At 43.6% G+C, this 15,869-nt stretch overlaps 1 pseudogene; it reads left to right on the forward strand.

Moving 5' to 3' along the window:
- The first annotated feature begins 5,149 nt into the window (after nucleotides 1–5,149).
- On the forward strand, nucleotides 5,150–7,366 carry LOC120018569 (annotated as a pseudogene).
- The last annotated feature ends 8,503 nt before the right edge of the window (nucleotides 7,367–15,869 follow it).

Below are 15,869 nucleotides of genomic sequence, written 5' to 3' on the forward strand. Positions count from 1 at the left end.
TGAATGAGTGAGTGAATGAGTGAGTGAGTGAGTGAGTGAGTGAGTGAGTGAGTGAGTGAGTGAGTGAGTGAGTGAGTGAGTGAGTGAGTGAGTGAGTGAGTGAGTGAGTGAGTGAGTGAGTGAGTGAGTGAGTGAGTGAGTGAGTGAGTGAGTGAGTGAGTGAGTGAGTGAGTGAGTGAGTGAGTGAGTGAGTGAGTGAGAGAGTGTGAGTCGGTGAGTGAGTTAGTGAATGAAACAGTCACACCTTGTAGAGTTCATGCCCCGACTAACTGAGGGCAAAAGGGGGTGCAATTTAATATTAGGAAGGTGTTCCTAATGTTTTGTACGCTGTGCATCTCCCACCCCATCCTACCCCCAGCCCTTAAGGCACTGCTGGCTTTGCAAGTGTTACCTATTTCTCTGTTGATCCATTGGGCACCCTGTCACATGGTCATCACATTCACCTGAGGATGCCTCACCCATCCCACCTCTCCCTTGTTTGGGTTGTGCTGAAGTCTATTGAAGAGAAAAACAATGACAAGAGCTGGACAGAAGGCCTTGTCAGTTATATACCTGCATAAGGGCCTCTCCTACCGAAATCTGGGTGGTGTTCAGGAGCTATAACCTGAAGAAAACGGGGCGGTACAATCTGAATGTTTCTAATACGAGACGCTCATATACCGTTTCCATTGCAAAACATTTTGCTACAGGATTCCCTAATGAACACGACCCATGAACTCCATCTTCTGTTGAAGCCAGTTTATTGTCCCATAACAACAGTTGTCTGTTGTACAGAAGAATAATAGTTGTTGGAACAACCCTACGCGACTATGTTTTCAGAGTGAAAACATATTAGACTAGGAAATGTAAGTTCCTAAGCATGTTTGGTGCTTTAACCACTGTCATTACTGTTACATCTGCTCCTGCCACGCCCTCTACTGCTCATTCTGTGTCTCCTTGACCTGCCGCCACTCCCCCAGTGCTCTCTCCCTCTCTCTCTGTGTGTGTGTGTGTGATTGTGTGGGCGGAGACAGGTGTGCTGGAGTCAGAGCAGAACCCCACCAGCTGCAAGCTGTTCCATAATCAAGACCTCTAACAAATACTCAGCCCTGCCACTTCCACTCGTCCAGATCCCCACCAGCTGCAAGCTGTTCCATAATCAAGACCTCTAACAAATACTCAGCCCTGCCACTTCCACTCGTCCAGATCGTAATCCCTGCTCAGTCAGTCTACGTTTCTAGTCATTTATTACTATTCCTGTTATCCAGTTGTGCCTGTTTTCCTTGCCTGACGCTGTTTTCCTCTCTGCTACAGTTCTGCCCGCTCTCACTCTGGTCCCTGTCTCCAGTCCCACGTCTCATCATCCTGCTACTCTGTCCTGGATTCCCCACTCCACTACTCCCTTGGATTCCCCTCTGGACCTGCTTACCCTGTCTCAACCCCTCTCGCTTCAGCCTCCGCATCTGGTTTCCAGCAACCCGCCCGAGCTTCCCCCGACCTGCACTCCATCTCCCCTCTGTGTTTCAATAAACACCTTGGTTACTTCATCCCAGTCTCCTCATCTGAGTCTGCTCTTGGGTTCCCCTGTTCCACTCCACGTAACAATTACATGGTGTCATCATCTCTGGGCAAAGTACACACACCACTGTTTAGAAACAAAGGAATATTCCTCCATGCCACCCGTAACTCAGATTCGCAGAATTGTGTGTGTGTGTGTGTCTGCCTGCGTGTGTGTACCACAATAAGTAAACCAAGGATAAGTAAGAGTTTTCATGTCAACTCTCCCATGTTAAGACAATGTTACATACATTGTCCTTTACATAAACACTGTATTGCACAAGGCAGCCTTGAATTGGGTTGAAATTACACTTCAACACAAATTCCCGTTGAGTTATAAAGAAACGTTTTTATATGACCTGTTTAACAGTGTACTTCAATTGCTGCAGCTGGAAGTCAAAGGTCCCTTTCTCCCAACAAACCTTTTGTTCTCAGTAATAGTGGAATTTGAATTGCAATAATGGAAAGTACTTTTTCATTGAAATTATTGATTGCTTAATTTTGGGTTATTTAGGCAATTCTGATAGTAAACTCGTTTCAAATGATGTTCTGGAATTCTGTGCCTTTAATGTACAGATACTGTATCGTAGACATTACTTGGAAATGTTATAGAATGCATCTTTAATACAACAGGATATGTGAGGATATTTCTGAGAGGGATTGGTGAAACATGTGAGGGCACATGCAGGATGAAAATTCCCTTTTATGCAAATAAACCAATTTAAACTTTGGCGAAAAGAGAGCGGAATTGGACCTGTATCAAATACCTACACAAATACCTGTATCAACTTGTAGCACATTAAAGCTAAGGCAATACTGTGACAGCATCCAGAAGGCTATTGAAAATGATAAATCATCACCCAATAAAGGTTTTTTCTGTGTAATACTTCAAAAAGGTCAATTTGCGATTGGTACATCCATTTTTGGACTTTTAAATTGATAACATATACACTGAGTTTACAAAACATTAAGAACACATTCCTAATATTGAGTAGCACCCCCTTTTGCCCTCAGAACAGCCTCAGTTAGTCAGGGCATGGACTCTACAAGATGTTGAAAGTGTTCCACAGGGATGCTGGCCCATGTTGACTCCAATGCTTCCCATAGTTGTGTCAAGTTGGCTGGAGGTCCTTTGGCTGGTGGACCATTCTTGATATGGGAAACAGTTGAGCATGAAAATCCAAGCAGCGTTGCACACTCAAACCGGTGCGCCGGTCACATACTACCATATCACATTCAAAGGCGCTTAAATCTTTGTCTTGCCCATTCACCCTCTGAATGGTACACATACACAATCCATGTCTCAATTGTCTCAAGGCTTAAAAATCCTTCTTTAACCTGTCTCCTCCCCTTCATCGACACTGATTGAAGTGGATTTAACAGGTTACATCAATAAGAGATCATAGCTTAAACCTGGATTCACCTGGCCAGTCTATGACATGGGAAGCACAGGTGTTCCTAATGTTTTGTACCCTCAGTGTATTTCCATTGATTCTTGAAAACGTATAAATGCCTCATGAGTACAACTGTCATACCCCACCAGAATCCACAATATAAGCTTCTTTTACTCCATTGTTTGTAAGCAAACACTGTATGGCCTCAAAACGTGGTTAAAACTATTATTTTGGTGTAATGGATCATGGACAGTCCTTGCATCAATAGCTCTGTCTATGAATTTGAGAACGTGATTACATTTTTCCAGCCCCATCCCTCAGGTGTTTCCCAAAAGTTTTAAACAGTGACGGGTGAACCTTTGTAGTTGTTTGAACTGCAGATTGCCCCTTTAATATCTATTTTGATAAATTAAGTTCATAAAATCAATTGTGAGAGGGGAAAAAACAGACTTGGATTTTATAGCAACAAATATATTTTTAATAAATTATTTAAATAAATAAATAAATTAAATAAATAAATGTCAGTTTATCCAATGATCTAGGCCTGTTAAGCTATTATAAGGCTACATGTGTAATAACTATCTAATAACATAAAGAGTGCAGAATGTGTAATAATTCGTAGATCAAATGTCTAAATGTTTGACCATTATTTTGAAATTACTTGATGAAATAAAACAAATGCATGTGGTGACATTGTGACAATTTGTTGATGGGCAATTCCAAAGTAACAGAGTGACAAAGCCTCAGATTTTTCTATTTAAAATGTATGTCAAACCAAAACCAATGATTGCAAAGTTAAACAAACCATGCACAAGGACTCTGTCTACTTTTAAAAATTCCCACAGAACATTTGACAAAAACACATTTACTTGAAGAACAGTGCAAATGCAAAGTTTGGTAACAGAATGACAGCACCACAAATAAAACAATGAGACAGATATTTCACCGGATGTATAAATGTGAAGCATTTGGTTGGCTTTTCCACTCACTACCAAATATGATGTTGAGAGGAAGCCCAGTGGCAGTCGGAAAATGGAGCAAGATGGATTTTGGCCGACATTCTGCAAATTTTCTCATCGATTAAGCATTTGATCTCAATAAATGTTTCTGTTTCCAAAACTAGAATCTGTTATGAACAGAGTAGACAATGTTTTGTAGAGTTTACCCTTTGCCAAAGTGTCAATAAATTGCGTTGTTTAGAAGGAGTGCAAGGGCGAATTGAGTTATTGCACACTGCACTTCACAAAGTAGGCGTTCTCTAACGGAAATATTCAAATACATGCTAGAATGCACCAATAGGCTCTCGAGAGCTCGTGCTTTGCTCTGCCCACTTCCTTGCTTGTTCTACCCGCTATGATTCATTTGCTTACATTGGAGACTACAGGCTGTGGTCTATCTTGGGTTACTTCTAAAAAATATTTGACAGCACAAACCATAATTTTGTTATCAAACTTTGCATCTGCACTGTTCTTCAAGTAAATGTATTTTTGTAAATTTTTCTGTGAAAATTGTTAAAAGTAGTCATTGTGCATAGAGCTGTGTGGTTTGTTTAACTTTGCAATCATTGGTTTTTGTTTGACATACATTTTAAAGTGACATCTGTGTGACTCTGATACCATGGAATTGTCCTGGAATCAGAAAGCAACAGAAGTTCGAGGTGCAGTTTAAAGCTTTGTCCAGATGGAGCGATCTCGAGACCATTACATGCTGACCAGACCGCATGCGTGTGCGGTCTTGTCCACCCACACCAGACGCGTTCAGGACACGCAGGTTGAAATATCAAAACGAACTCTGAACCAACTATATAAATTTGGGGACAGGTCGAAAAACATTTAACATTTATGGCAATTTAGCTAGCAAGTTTGCTGTTGCTAGCTAATTTGTCCTGGGATATAAAGATTGGGTTGTTATTTTACCTGATAGGCACAAGGTCCTCTCCTCCTTCAGGCTTCTTCAGCTTCTTTGGACTTTATATGGTGGTTGGTAACCAACTTTAAGCTGCATTACCAGTACCAACTGGACTAGAGTGTGGACCTCAATTCATCATTCAAAACCAATTTGTTTTTAGGAGCATATACCCACGTGGGTGATTGAAAGACGAACTATGGTCCACGCTCCAGTCCAGAATCAATTAGTTGCTAGTGCCGATTAACCAATGAATCTGCTTTATCATTGTGGGCACCCTTGACTGACTTATCGATGAATCAACTAACTCATCCTTACTCTCAGACGACTTCAACACCATCCAGGCATTTTGCATTGCCTTTGTGGCTGATATCAGCGACAGGGGCTCCCAGACCGTCAGGGTGGCAGTGCTGGAGGCCTATCTGGGACTGGCTGGCTGTAACGAACTTCGTCGGGAGAAGGTGAAGAGGACCAAGGTGCAGCGTGGTAAGTGTTCATATTACTTTTAATAAAATACGAAACACTCGACAAAACAACAAAACGACAAACGAACAGTTCTGTAAGGTGACGACACACAAAACAGAAAACAACTACCCACCAACACAGGTGGGAACAGGCTACCTAAGTATGGTTCTCAATCAGAGACAACGATAGACAGCTGCCTCTGATTGGGAACCATACCAGGCCAAACACATAGAAATACAAAACAAGGACAACATAGAACACCAGACATAGAATGCCCACTCCAACTCACGCCCTGACCAACCAAAATAGAGACATAAAAATGATCTCTAAGGTCAGGGCGTGACACTGGCATGCTGGCCAGTAACATAGGTGGGCAGTGGTGACAGGCACGAGCGTAGGTTATTCAACGTTAAGATGGCCCAAGGTAGCTAGCTATCTGTGGACTGAAAACTTATCATTGTCTTATTCTTCTTCAATTCATATTTTGATTACAGTATGTTTATACGTGTCTAAACTTGTGATACAGTAATGTAACTAGATAACACTTATACTTCTCATGAGGACTTTTCCTCCCAAGGTACCTTGACACATTCTGGCTGGTGCTGGTCACTAACCTGGCTGCTGGCCTCTTTGCCTACCTGTGTGTACCCAAGTCCATCACCCCTGACCCCAGTGCCAAACTCTTCACCACGCACCACCACCGCGTCGTCTACCGCCTCGACTCTGTACTAGGTGACCCCACCGAGGCTGGCAGTTACACAAAATGGAGGAGGTACAAACTGTGGCTCTACACCTCCTGCTTCTTCCTGGTGGTGGTCCACTTTGGCAGCCGCAAGCTGTATGTTCTGTATGAGCTGAGCTCTCCGCTGTGCTGGGGCCCACGGCTGATCGGCTGGGGGTCTGCAGCCCAGAACCTGGCCTACCTCAGCAGCCTCCTGGGGTTAAGGACCATGCAGCGATGCCTAGAGGACTTCTGGGTGTCTCTGGTGGTACTGGCCTCAAACATGACTGGCCTGGTGGTCATCTCACTGGCCAACACTACTGAACTCATTCACAGGTGAGAGGCTATCCCAGAAGACAAAATCAATTAAAATGTCATCATTACATCAGCTTAGAGTTCACTAGATTTCTTTATTGTTATGAACATGTGTTCTTGGCTCAGCTAGCAACAGTATAAGTCAGCAGTATTATCTGGTGGTGTGTCTGGAGAACAGTGCACAGGGGGAAACGCTCTAGTATCACACAGTAAAACACATGTCTCCCAGAGTAATAGATCAATAAGCCTGCCCTGAAGGAATTCTGTTTTCTCTCTCCTCCTGCCTTGTTTCCTCCACAGAAAACACACAGCTGGGTAAAGGTCGCAAAACTCTTCGCTTATTCACTGCCCTCTAGTGATGGTGATAGATTAATACATGGAAAATACCCAAGTAAACTTCCATAGTGTACCTTTAACCTGAGGTAAATCCACTCCCCTTTTCTAACAGGCTATGGGCTGTGCTTCCTCTACATGGCAGCCACTCCAGTCCTCAGGGCCAAGCTGTCCAAGCTGGTGGGGCCTGAAGAACAAGGTGAGAGAGAGCTTTCAAAAGAGGGCCCTTAGCTGGAATATGTTCTCAATATGTTACGGCCGCTCATGTATACAGTTTCATAGGGCTCTATGACGACATCTATAAGGTGCTATAACTGTTCATAATGTAGCATAACATTTCATGAGAATATGCTTTAAGTATTACAGACATCCTCTATGTCCTTTGTGTTTCAGGTGAGTTGTTTTCTTCGGTGGCCTGTGTGAAGGGGCTGTGATCCCTGGTGGCCAGCGGCCTCTTTAACTCTCTCTACGCTGCCACCCTGCACATCACGAATCAAATCAAATCAAATTTTATTTGTCACATGCGTCAAATACAACAGTGAAATGCTTACTTACAAGCCCAACAACACAGTTTTAAGAAAATACCTAAACAATTAAAATTAAGAAAAAAGTAAGAGATAAGAAAAACAAAAACAAATTCCCCTTCCTGTTCGGAGCCCTCCTCCTCCTCCTCATCCCCACAGGAATCATTGGGTAAGTCCTCCCTTTCCTGAATTTCCTATTTCAGTTTTCCTCATTTAAAACACTGTAGCCATAAACACCTTGTGATTCATGCATGTTGTTGTGTGTTTAGGATAGTGGAGTGTCGGGATCAGAGGACAGACAGAAGAGAGGACTCTGCAACATCCTGACACAGACAGACAGACAGTTTCCTGAAGTCCACAATCATCTCCTTTGTTTTGTTGACGTTGAGTGTGAGGTTATTTTCCTGACACCACACTCCGAGGGCCCTCACCTCCTCCCTGTAGGCCGTCTCGTTGTTGTTGGTAATCAAGCCTACCACTGTAGTCGTCCGCAAACTTGATGATTGAGTTGGAGGCGTGCATGGCCACGCAGTCGTGGGTGAACAGGGAGTACAGGAGAGGGCTCAGAACGCACCCTTGTGGGGCCCCAGTGTTGAGGATCAGCGGGGTGGAGATGTTGTTACCTACCCTCACCACCTGGGGGCGGCCCGTCAGGAAGTCCAGGACCCAGTTGCACAGGGCGTGGTCGAGACCCAGGGTCTCGAGCTTGATGACGAGTTTGGAGGGTACTATGGTGTTAAATGCTGAGCTGTAGTCGATGAACAGCATGCTCACATAGGTATTCCTCTTGTCCAGATGGGTTAGGGCAGTGTGCAGTGTGGTTGCGATTGCGTCGTCTGTGGACCTATTGGGTCGGTAAGCAAATTGGAGTGGGTCTAGGGTGTCCGGTAGGGTGGAGGTGATATGGTCCTTGACTAGTCTCTCAAAGCACTTCATGATGACGGAAGTGAGTGCTACGGGGCGGTAGTCGTTTAGCTCAGTTACCTTAGCTTTCTTGGGAACAGGAACAATGGTGGCCCTCTTGAAGCATGTGGGAACAGCAGACTGGGATAAGGATTGATTGAATACGTCCGTAAACACACCAGCCAGCTGGTCTGCGCATGCTCTGAGGACGCTTGAATGAGTCTGGACATTCTCCTCTGACCTCTCTCATTAACAAGGTGTTTTGCCCACAGAACTGCCGTTCACTGAATGTGTTTTGTTTATCGCACCATTCTCTGTAAACTCTAGAGACTGTAGTGCGTAAAAATCCCAGGAAGGCAGCTGTTTCTGAGATGCTGGAACCCCCATGTGTGGCACCAACAATCATACCAAGGTAAAAGTTGCTTAGATTACGCATCTTGCCCGTTCTAATGTTTGGTCGAACAACAACTAAAGCTCTCTACTCTATATATTGAGTTGCAGGCAGCCACATGATTCATTGTTTGAAGGAGCAGGCTATTTGCGTTAACACGCAGGTGTACCTAATAAAGTTGCCGGTGAGTGTATGTATGCAAGCCCTTGTAATTGCTTTTTCAATACTGCCAACTCGTTACTGATGATTGATTTCACATTGTGGTACGAGTATATAGTGAAATTAGTGGTATCCACCTACAACACCATAGCGATAACATGGAGCCAGCAGGTGATCCAGGTCACAATAGAAGTCAAGCAGTGGGAGGAGGAAGACATGGTGGTCAAAGGAATGGCAGGGGACAAGCACCCCTTCTGAGTGGTGGTCGTGGGCCTCGTTTGAGAGGTGTGGGGGAACGTGATAGAGGACAAGGCCACGGACCAAGTTAGCGGCAGCAACAGCAAAGAGTGTCCAAGCAATAGTTGTAGACCATGTTGTAAATCATGGCATGACAATGACTGAGGCAGCTACTATGTTCAACCAAACCTCAGAAGATCAACCGCGGCCTCAATCATCAGAACTTTCCGCAATGAGAACCGCTAAGTCTTCAGCATGCACTAAGCATTAGGCTACTCTCAATTGTCAAATGACTGTACAGTATACTGCATGCCTGTAACGGGTTTCGTCCTCTTCGTCTGACGAGGAGTAGTAGGAAGGATCGGAGGACCAATGCGCAGCGTGGTAAGTGTCCATAATGATATATTTAATAAATCAAAACGAATACTGAACGAAAATAACAAAAGTACAAACAACCCGAAACAGTCCCGTATGGTGAAAACACTAACACAGGATACAACCACCCACAAAACACAAAGGAAAACAGGCTACCTAAATATGGCTCCCAATCAGATACATCGACTGACACCTGCCTCTGATTGGGAACCATACTAGGCCAAACACAGAAATAGACAACCTAGACATAAAGCATAGAATGCCCACCCACATCACACCCTGACCAAACAAAACATAGAAACATACAAAGCAATCTATGGTCAGGGCGTGAGAATGCCAATGTGTACCACAGAGATGATGATGTGACTAAATGTGTTCTTACTGTAATTATCCCTACAGAATTGAGTCTAGGCCAAATAGGGGAGTAGAGGCAAAATTCTGACTGACCACTAGAGCGGGATGTGGTCAATTTGGTTCGGGCCAGAAATTATATTAGCATTACAGAAATTCGGCAGCACATCTTGGACAATGACGACATGTTCAACAATGTGGAAGCCATAAGTTTGCCGACTATTGCCCACATGCTGAAAAGACACCAGGTGTCTCTAAAACAGCTAAACCATGTGCCTTTTGAAAGAAATGCAGACAGAGTGAAGCAACTGAGGACTGAGTATCTTCAGGTATGTTCAGTTTCAAGATGCCTGTTGTGAAAAATTCCCCAAAAATTCTACATCATTGTAATCAGTAATTCTCTTTCCAAAATGTCTTTTTAGAGGGTGATGGAGCTGGATGCTGATGAAAACCATCACAAATTCCTCTTTTTGAATGAGGCAGGCTTCAACCTGGCCAAGACAAGGAGGAGAGGTTGGAATTTCACTGGCCAGCAGGCAACCATCCAAGTACCTGAACAACGTGGGGCAAACATCCCCATGTGTGCGGCTATATCGGAAGATGTTGTGGTGGGACGCAGACCTCGTATTGGATCATATAATGCAGCTCTCCTTGTAACCTTCCTTGATGAGCTAAATCAGGTCTGTAGAGCTGATGGCGTGACCTATGTCATTGTGTGGGATAATGTCAGGTTTCTAGAGGTGAAAGAAACGCACACCTATTTAGGCGAGGTGCTGGCTAGCGAAGTGGAACACTTGAAGAATAAAGGAGAGCCGCACACCCTAGGAACTCAGATGCAAAAATGTTTATGTCCAAACGTTTCGACAGACAAGCTGTCTTCATCAGGGTATAATGACAACCACACCGGGTGACTCATTTTATATAGTGTCAAAGGACACACACAGGTGTCTGTAATCATGGCCGGGTGTGGCCTGATATCATTGGTTAATTCTCATATATTAAAAAAGCAGATCAAAGTCTATGTTGAGACTGAAGGGAGCAAGGGTGTCACGATTTTGGAAATGAGCAGACCAAGGCGCAGCGTGAATTGAGTTCCACATCTTTAAATACAAAGTGAAAATAGAAACAAAATAACAAAACTTACAAAGACCGTGACGACATAGTGCACAAACACACTAACACAAACAATATCCCACAAATGCAGGTGAGGAAAAAGCCTACCTACATATGATCCCCAATTAGAGGCAACGATTACCAGCTGCCTCTAATTGGGAACCACACAAACCACCAACCTAGAAATCTATAAACTAGATAACCCCCCCAGTCACGCTCTGACCTAAACACCATAGAGAACCGAGGGCTCTCTATGGTCAGGACGTGACAAAGGGTCTTTAGATTAAAGATCCAGGCAGCCTCTCGTTTTACGAAATTATCGAGGTCACCCCCTCTCCTAGGGAGGGTGACATGTTCGATGCCAATATAACGTAGGGACGAAATCGAGTGGTTTGCTTCCAAAAAGTCTAGTTTTTGCACCTAATTGTGCTACGATGCTCCGAAACGTTGATCTGAAGCCATTCTTGTGATGTTTCTGTTGTAGGCCTATGTAGCCAAATTGTATCTATGATCATACGCTATCCATTTATGTTTTTTGTATGCTATTTTAATATATGAGAATTAACCAATGATATCAGGCCACACCCGGCCATGATTACAGACACATGTGAGTGTCCTTTGACACTATAAACGAGTCACCCCGCAGTGTTTGTCATTATGCCCTGTTGAAGACAGCTTGTCTGTCGAAACGTTGGACAAAAAATATTTTGCATCTGAGCTCCTAGGGTGTGCGGCTCTCCTTTATTTGTCATAATGTCAGGTTCCACCATGCTCAAATGGTGCAAGCATAGTTTCAGGCCCATCCACAATTTACCACCATGTACTTACCCCCATAATCTCCTTTCCTTAACCCGATTGAGACATTCTTTTCCACATGGAGGTGAAAGGTATATGATAGGTGCCCTCACGAACAAGCCACCCTTCTCCAGGCCATGGATGTAGCTAATTATTTTTGCTCTGATTCAAAGAAACCAGTGTTGTGATTTTATTGTATTTCATCAATACGTTTCAGATTTTGTTCAATGATTCCACTGTGTCTGTAGTATTCTCTCTACTAGTCCTTTTACAGTGATGTATTTACGTGTAGTACCATAATGAAACATATCACATATTTTGTACTACAATATTTAATGATTGTACGAACAACTACACAGTGAAACTATCGGTATCTTGTGTGTGGGTAATCTAAATTAATGTTCCTATGGTATTTCATGATACTTTTTTTATTAAATTGCTAACATGCATTGGTCAAAACTGAAGTCACATTGTCAGAACTCTCCACACAGTCAGCGAAACAGAAGTGTATGTGGACCAAACTGTGAATCATTTTCCATTGCTTTCACACAAAATGCATTCAATGACCACATTCTCTGAAATCCATGAACTCTTTTCTCATTCATACTCCACCACCTGCAAAACTATATATTTGCAGCACGTTTTCAAATGCTAACACACTGTTTTCAAAACTGTTAAAAACACATTCAAAACAGAATGATGGCAAATGTTGTGCATTTCTGTAGTAACCAGATTGAAACAGTGGGTAAACTGCCTTGTTCAGGGGCAGAAGGACAGATTTATACCTTGTCAGCTCAGGGATTCGATCTAGCCACGTTTCGGTTACTGGCCCAATGCTCTAACCACTAGGCTACCTGCCTCTAACCACCAGGCTACCTGCCTCTAACCACCAGGCAACCTGCCTCTAACCACCAGGCTATCTGCCCTCTAACCACCAGGTTATCTGCCCTCTAACCACCAGGTTATCTGCCCTCTAACCACCAGGTTATCTGCCCTCTAACCACCAGGCTATCTGCCCTCTAACCACCAGGCTATCTGCCCTCTAACCACCAGGCTATCTGCCCTCTAACCACCAGGCTATCTGCCCTCTAACCACCAGGCTATCTGCCCTCTAACCACCAGGCTACCTGCCGCCCAGTACAAGTGATTATACTATTATACTACTATGTTGTTTTTCAGGAATTTGTTTTTGTTTCAACTTTTTATTTTTCACAGGTAAATGACTATATGTAAAGATATAGGAAAAATAAAGGCTATTGAAGCAAATTGCTGCATTTCTGATTCATTCTTGTTACATATATTTTAGTACAGTCAATAAAGTGAAAAGGTGTTATTCTTATTCAATAATTAAATACTGATTTATGTAAAGAATCATTCAAACTTCAAAGAGAAAAGTTATTTTATGTAATGCTCCCTGTTAGTGATTTCTAGGTCAGTGTGTTATGAGTGACAATGTATGCTTTCTGAGTGAGATTTGTTGCCAGTGTTATGGTCGAACGAGCTTATTTTGAGACATGTATGAAGTGTTTTGGTGGTTTGAGTGAGTTTTGGAGGTGAGATTAACTGTTTGGCCAAGATGCATGTTGGTAATGCAGACTGTGAAGAGTTTTGAAAAAGTGGCTTCAGTATTGACGGATGCTTGTTAGCAATTGAAAAAAAACTGTAGTTATTTGAACCAAGGATTCTGCAAGTGCAAGGTTTCTTTAAAGATATGAATGCACAATACAATGTTTTGAACATTGGACAGCCTGTATTACAAGTGATGACTGTTTTGAGTTTTGTGTCTAGAGTTTTGAAAAATGACCAAGGTTCTGAAATTAGTGCCAAAGTGATTGTAAACAACTCTAATACCCACACTACTATATCAAACAATCCAAGGTTAGGCAGAAAATACATGACTCAGAAAATATGAAATTCAATAACAGTGGATCTCGATGTCACCCTAGCATACGAGCAGCAGATAGATTGGCTTTAGCCCAACTTGTCCAGACTCAACCATTAGTATCTCTTAACAAAACGAGACTGATCGGCTTCTAGCAGCAGTCAGGGAGTACTGAGTTACACTGCTTACAGTTTACTGTCATCCCTCCATTCAACAGATAGCCCAGTCTAACCCCTTAAGTGGCCTCACACAGCAACCCTGTCACCCCTCCATACAATACACATACACAGAGAAGTCTCTGTGTGTTTGTGTGTCTGTGTCTGTCAATTGATGGCTTAGTCTAAACTCCCTGCTCCCTAAAGTGTTCCCACATAGCAACACATGATAACCCCTGAACATGAGGCCTCAGCTAACACACACACCACACACACTGACCTGGGTTCAACCCTCAGTAGCACAGAGGGGCAACCAGATCTCGTATAACACATTTAAATGGTGCAACGGAACTGAGAGGTTGAGGCCAGGGGAAGGGTTGAAGCATTACTGTCACTCAGTATTTGTGATGATTTCTTTTGATTGGCTGTTAGGGGGAAGGAAGGCCCATGACAGGCCTACTGGCTTCCTATTTTCTGATTTTTAATTTTATTTAACTAGGCAAGTCAGTTAAGCACAAATTCTTATTTACAATGACGGCCTAGGAACAGTGGGTTAACTGCCTTGATCAGGGGTAGAACGACAGATTTTTACCTTGTCAGCGCTGGGATTCGCTCTAGCAACCGATCGGTTACTGGCCCAACGATCTAACCACTAGACTACCTGCCACCCCAAATCATGTAACCAATGTTTCCAATGCACTGACTGGAAGTTGCTTTGGATTAAAGTTTCTGCTAAATGACTAAAATGTAAATGTAAACTCAGCAAAAAAAGAAACGTCCCTTTTTCAGGACCCTGTCTTTCAAAGATAATTCATAAAAATTCAAATAACTTCACAGACTTCATTGTAAAGGGTTTAAACACTGTTTCCCATGCTTGTTCAATGAACCATAAACAATTAATGAACATGCACTGTGGAACGGTCATAAAGACACTAACAGCTTACAGACGGTAGGCAATTAAGGTTGCAGTTATGAAAACTTAGGACACTAAAGAGGCCTTTCTATTGATTCTGAAAAACACCAAAAGAAAGATGCCCAGGGTCCCTGCTCATCTGTGTGAACGTGCCTTAGGCATGCTGCAAGAAGGCATGAGGACTGCAGATGTGGCCAGGGCAATAAATTGCAATGTCCGTACTGTGAGACGCCTAAGACAGCGCTACAGGGAGACAGGACGGACAGCTGACCGTCCTCACAGTGGCAGACCACGTGTAACAACACCTGCACAGGATCGGCACTTCCGAACATCACACCTGTGGGACAGGTACAGGATGGCAACAACAACTGCCCGAGTTACACCAGGAACGCACAATCCCTCAATCCCATCAGTGCTCAGACTGTCCGCAATAGGCTGAGAGAGGCTGGACTGAGGGCTTATAGGCCTGTTGTATAGCACGTCCTCACCAGGCATCCCCGGCAACAACGTTGCCTATGGGCACAAACCCACCATCGCTGGACCAGACAGGACTGGCAAAAAGTGCTCTTCACTGACGAGTCGCGATTTTGTCTTTATCGTCGCGGATTTGCGTTTATCGTCGAAGGAATGAGCGTTACTCCGAGGCCTGTACTCTGGAGCAGGATCGATTTGGAGGTGGAGGGTCCATCATGGTCTGGGGCGGTGTGTCACAGCATCATCGGACTGAGCTTGTTGTCATTGCAGGCAATCTCAACGCTGTGTGTTACAGGGAAGACATCCTCCTCCCTCATGTGGTACCCTTCCTACAGGCTCAGCCATACTGCTCGTTTTTTCATGAATTCCTGCAAGACAGGAATGTCAGTGTTCTTCCATGGCCAGCGAAGAGCACGGATCTCAAACCCATTGAGCGCGTCTGGGACCTGTTGGATCAGAGGGTGAGGGCTAGGGCCATTCCCTCCAGAAGTGTCCCGGGAACTTGCAGGTGCCTTGGTGGAAGAGTGGGGTAACATCTCACAGCAAGAACTGGCAAATCTGGTGCAGTCCATGAGGAGGAGATGCACTGCAGTACTTAATGCAGGTGGTGGCCACACCAGATACTGACTGTTACTTTTGATTTTGACCCCCCCCCCCCCCCCTTTGTTTCTTGGACACATTATTCCATTTCTGTTAGTCACATATCTGTGAAACTTGTTCAGTTTATGTCTCAGTTGTTGAATCTTGTTATGTTCATACAAATATTTACACATGTTAAGTTTGCTGAAAATAAACACAGTTGACAGTGAGAGGTTTCTTTTTTTTCTGAGTTTATGTGAGAAAATATTGTGAATTGATTTTGTCTGCACCGTACAGTATAACTGATTTTTAGATACAGTGAATGATATTTATCATCTTTAAAAAGGGA

Source organism: Salvelinus namaycush, chromosome 23 (assembly GCF_016432855.1).
Source record: "Salvelinus namaycush isolate Seneca chromosome 23, SaNama_1.0, whole genome shotgun sequence".
In the NCBI taxonomy this organism is placed as follows: Eukaryota; Metazoa; Chordata; class Actinopteri; order Salmoniformes; family Salmonidae; genus Salvelinus; species Salvelinus namaycush.